General features: G+C 48.6%; 2 non-coding genes across 2 annotated transcripts; both read left to right on the forward strand.

The window, feature by feature from the left end:
• Nucleotides 1-2,354: 2,354 nt before the first annotated feature.
• TRNAM-CAU lies at nt 2,355-2,426 on the forward strand. The gene has a single exon. It is a non-coding gene; the product is annotated as a tRNA-Met (tRNA).
• A 1,054-nt stretch (nt 2,427-3,480) lies between these two features.
• On the forward strand, nt 3,481-3,553 carry TRNAK-UUU. Its single transcript has one exon. It is a non-coding gene; the product is annotated as a tRNA-Lys (tRNA).
• Nucleotides 3,554-5,292: the final 1,739 nt, after the last annotated feature.

The following is a 5,292-nucleotide window of genomic DNA, read 5'->3' on the forward strand; positions in this document are numbered from 1 at the left end:
TTTTGGTCACATATGAAATCTTATATAAGCTGATTAACAGTAAGCTCATTAGGAGAGTGTTAGTGGGGATGGAGCCATGTTTGATCCGGTTACGCTGTTCTGACTCTTGTCGTAGTTTACCTGTGTGTCAAACGGGATACATGTATTTAATTTCAGTACTGTGGCTAAGCGGAACACCTTAAAATCCTTTCTGCTTTCCTTAGTTTACATGCTTTTGAAGGGGAGCCTCACAGACCACCCCCGGGCCTGCCACTTTGGCATTTGACTCAACTGCCTAAAAGATTTAGATAGAAGGCCTGGTCCGGGAGGAGGGCTCTTAGCAGAGATGACTTAGAGTGTGGGGCAGGTGTGCCAGCCAGGGGGGCTCACGGGGCCCGTTCTAAGTCCTTCCTGTGTCCCGTTGTCTGCACCGCCAAACGTTTGTTCTTCCCGTCTTCCCTGAGTTGTCTTCCTCCCGTAGGAAGCCCCAGCCCCCGTCCCGTTCCTTAGCTCAGAATGACGTATAAACCAACGAGCCCTTGAGTCTCTTATCTTTGGGGGCCCCCACATGTGTGAAATTAAGTTTGTTTTCTCCTATTGATCTGTCCTATGTCAATTTAATTAACAGATCCGCCAAAAGAACATAGCGAGTAGAAGGAAAATGTTTCCTTCCCTACACGTTCTCATGGACTCTTGTGTTCCCAAGATTAATAAAAACAAATGTATTCTTCTTCTTCTTTTCTTCTCAGTCTTTTTTTCTATCCTTCCCTATTTGATTATTTAAAATATCAGATGTATATAGCATGGATGAAGCTTTGGGGTAATGGTGGGGTGGTCTGGAGCTGACAACCAAGAAAGCGCTCTTGAAGAGGTCTTTGGTGGAAAAAAGGTGATTTTATTAAAGCCCAGGGCCCAGACCCGTGGGCAGGAAGAGCTGCACTGGGGTGGTAACTGGTCCCTCAACATATCCCCGCAGGTTGGGTCAGCTTAGAGTAAGTCTCTAAGGAATTTGGGGAGCAAGGTTTCTAGGACCTTGAGGGTCTAGCTGTTGCCAGGTAAGTACCACTTATTACCGTTTAATAAAACCTCGGTCATGAGCCTGGGTTTGGGGGTGACGGTGTGCTGTGTGACTGGTTGGTCTCAGGCCCATAAATCTGGCCCTCTTGGCTATCATGTGCCATATTCAGAACCTTGAGGGAGCCAGTGGCTTGGTCCCCCTGCTGGTGAATGTCCGCTGCGGCCCTAGCAGAGACCGGCTGGAGCTGAACTGTGGCTGTGACGTGAGCCCTCTAAATCAGAACTAAGTAACTGAGCAGAAACTGAAAGGCAGTGCTGAAGATGAGGCCGTAGGAGTGAGCGAGAGAAGTGAACCATGTGTGGCGTGTGCCCGGGACAGCTAAGTAAATGCCACAAAGAGGGAGCAGGCCACGAGGACTCGGCTTAGTTTTGCTGGACCAAGAACATCCGCACAGAGCTGTTGAGCACTTCTGTGGAAGCCCCTCGCCGCCGGAGCCCGCACAACTGTACCTCCGGTTTCCAAGCCGGCCTTTCTCCTCTTCCTGGGCGGCACTCACTGAGCACCGAAAGCTCCTCACTTGCAGGACTTGGGAAGGAGGTTGCTGGGAGTGAAGCCATCTTGGGGAAGTCATGACCCGTGGCTGTGTCCTGGGAGGTCAACACTAATTCAGCGGGTCCTGTAGCAGAGAAAATGGAAGAGTAGAACAGCGCCCTGAAGATTCCAGAGGAAACACTGAGGAGAATCGGAATCGATCAACAGCATTTCTTGAGGTTGGAGTTTACGCAGTGACCATCACATTTCTGGATTCAGAATATTAGTGGCCAACTTCACCTCGACACTGTGTTCTTTCTGCCCTGGGAGAACCATGATTTCTGGTTCCTTAAGAAATTTGGAGTATTGGTAACCGATCTTTGTAAAAATCCATTTAAAAATGTTACCTCTCCCCAGGGGAACCAGTTACCTTGGCTTCCACTCAAAAAGAAATGTGGGGGGAAATGTTACCTCTCCAGTAATAGGCGGCTTCTAGGTTCAAGACTTTTTTTTTTTCTTTTTAACTTAAGAACAAAAGAATGATTTCTGCCCCCGCCCCTCCCCGCTTCCTAGTTCAGGCTCTGCCCCGCCTCTGCCTCCTCCTGGATCACGGAAGTGAAGGGCCGCCTACTTTCGGGTCTGCGGGTGTGCGGGAGCTCTGAGTTTTGAATCTGCCTCTAGAAATCCACGCGGGCTCCCGAGAAAGGGTGACAGACCCTGGAGTTTCTGAGTGGGAGACGGAAGTAAAGGACTGTGTGGTAAAGAGTGTGACCGCCCCGGGAAGATGTATCAATTAATAAGAGTCAAGGCCATATTAACTGTAGGAAGCAGAGTGGCGCAGCGGAAGCGTGCTGGGCCCATAACCCAGAGGTCGATGGATCGAAACCATCCTCTGCTAGTATTTTATGAGATCCGCACACCATTCTCTCCCCTTCCAGGATTCCCACAAACACCAGGCGGAGGAAACCAAGGCCACTCGTGACAGTGACACTATTACCTTACATTTCTTGTTCTTTTTTGGATCTTGTTGAAAATTGGCGTTATCAAAAGTGTGTTAATAAAGATTAACATCTTTAAAGCTCTCCACATACTGGGGAAGGACGCTTCCTCCCATTTATGGTCCCCGCGTCTTTGCCGCTGCAGAGGTGCGACCACGTGTCGTGCCCCTACAGTGACAGAAGCCACGCCCGCACTTGCACCTGCCTGGTCAGCTCCTCCTGTACACAGGGTGGAGCTCAGGAAGGAACGTGAAGGTAAAACCAGAGCAGGACGAGGACGCCAGGGGACTCGCGAGCGTCTTTGGGGAGGGGGTGGTGCCCTGCCTGGGGTTCACTCCCCTGCAAGGACGGCCAAGTGGCGCTGGGCCTCCAGGAGGCCGTGTTCCGGGCAGAAGCCCCTCTTAGAAGAGGGGGTTGCGTTCCTTTGTCCGTTGCTCTACCCTTAACATCCCCCACTCCCCTCCCTCCCGGACCCCGCCTCCGAAAGAAAACACTGTTGGGAACAACAGGAATTGAACCTCCTGCCTTGTGCCGCAACCTTCGTTCTTTACCCAATGTTTGGCTCTCCTAAAGTTCCTCCCGTTTACGGAAGTCAAGGGTGGACGGGCGCTCCCTCCTCCGGGGAGCCCCTGGGACACCTGCGCGTCCACGCCAAGGCGGCTCCGGGGGCTCTGTCTGCAGGCCTCACCTGCAGGAGTATTCCTTCCCTCCCCGACAAATCCCACCCTGTTCCCAGCGACTTCCCTCCCGTGCCCCCTGCAGTAAACACACCCAGTAGTTGGGTCGCGAAGAAATGCTGTGATCAATGCAATCGGGCTGTGGGGCTGCGCTGAGGCCCGGTGTGCAGGAGCAAGGCAGCTGGGGGACGCCGGTGATCTCTGGCTTCTGAGCATCACCAGCACGTCTTGGAGCCTTTAGACATTATATACTGTTAATTAACAGCCTCTCTGTGGGGCCTGGGTAGCTCAGTCGGTAGAGCATCAGACTTTTAATCTGAGGGTCCAGGGTTCAAGTCCCTGTTCAGGCGACTGGCAGTTTTACTTCAGCCCGGTCTAGGTAAGTAGATTCCACTGACAACATCCCTGGAGTAGGGGTATCCGTAACAGCCAAAACAGACCAAGATATAACCTTGAAATGGTTTGTTTTAGTCTTTCACTAATCACAGACCAAGATATAACCTTGAAATGGTTTGTTTTAGTCTTTCACTAATCACATTTTCTCATTTTCCTAAAATGCATCTCCAAGTTTCCAAGACAAATTGAAAGCATAATCTAAACATAATACACTAGTGCTGGAATTGCTAAGACATCTGTTTTAAAGTTCCTTGGACACGACTCCTCACTCCTGGAGTGAGGGGACAATTTGGGTGCGGCTGACAGGAAGGGAGGAGAGTCTTGGCACGGTCTGTCTCTGAGGGCACCCACGGTTTGGACCAACTCTTCCTGTACAGAAAACTTGGGGCACCTTAAAAGTGCCTGGTTGAAAAGCCATATGCAAACACATTTTGAATGGTCTTGGTTGCTTTTTTGTCTTTAGATTTAGACGTTCCTGTTGTTACCCAGGGATTTGGATTGTGGTTAAAGACCCTGATCGTGGGCTTCTTAGTGCATGGATTCTGTGTATCAAACCACGCCCCTGGGAAACAAGGTACTGAGAATTCACCGGTTTTCTAATTCTTTATGTTTTTAGCCTGACGGTATGTAGTATAAATACTGCACTTAAGTTCATTGTGTTGGGCTTCTCCTTTTTTTTTTGTTTTTGTTTTTGTTATATTATTCATTTGAAATAATCAGGTTCATGCTATTTTGAATCCCTACCCTGTCCTTGTTTATTACTTTTGGGCACGCAGGGACGATACCATTCCAAGAGTCAGGACCATGCGGAGACATACTCAGCTTTACTGAGAACCGTCACTGCCCACTCCCCGCCACTCTCTGTAGGTAATCAGGCCCAGGGTCTGCTTTATCCTTCCTGTGTCGCTTTCTGAATGGGCCAGCAGCTACACAAGTTTTAAATTTCCTATTTTTTCCCAGGATAAAGAACGTATCTACAGATGCGATGTGCACTTAATGTTTTCACTTAACAGAAGATCCTAGAGATCATTCTACACCAGTTCATAGAGATCTCCCCTGATCTTTACAGGTTTACAGCTGCAGAAGTATCCCACTGTGTGGAAATAACACTTTATTTAACCACTTTCTTATGTAGGAGCATTTAGGTTGTTTGCAGTTACAAATAAATATGTGCGTATCGAAGGTGGGTTTTCAGGGTAAGTCCTTAGGTGTGGCATTGTCGGAAGAGATGGATGCGTATGTAATCTTGTTAGATGACAAGATTCATCTTGTAATTGGGCTTAGTATTCCCCAGTTCCCCTCCATAAGGGTTATATCAGTTTGTATTGCCACCAGCAGTAAATACGACTGCCTGTTCCCCAGAGCTTTGACATTTAATTTTTGCAAAACTAATAGCAGAAACATGGCCTCTCAGTTTGGTGTGAAGTTGCATTTCTTTATCTTTTAGAGAGTTTGTATATATTTTCATATGTATAAGGGTCTTTAAAAATATTTTTACGTTTATTAATTTTGAGGTTGGGGAAGGGCAGAGAGAGAGGGAGACACAGAATCCGAAGCAGGCTCCAGGCTCTGAGCTGTCAGCACAGAGCCTGGCACGGGACTCGAACCCACCAACCATGAGATAAGGCCCTGAGCCACTCATGACCTTTCTAATGTCTTAAAAATTGTCCACTAACGTCTTTTTATTCTCTTA

The sequence above is a fragment of the Suricata suricatta genome, chromosome 7 (genome assembly GCF_006229205.1).
Source record: "Suricata suricatta isolate VVHF042 chromosome 7, meerkat_22Aug2017_6uvM2_HiC, whole genome shotgun sequence".
NCBI classification, from domain to species: Eukaryota; Metazoa; Chordata; class Mammalia; order Carnivora; family Herpestidae; genus Suricata; species Suricata suricatta.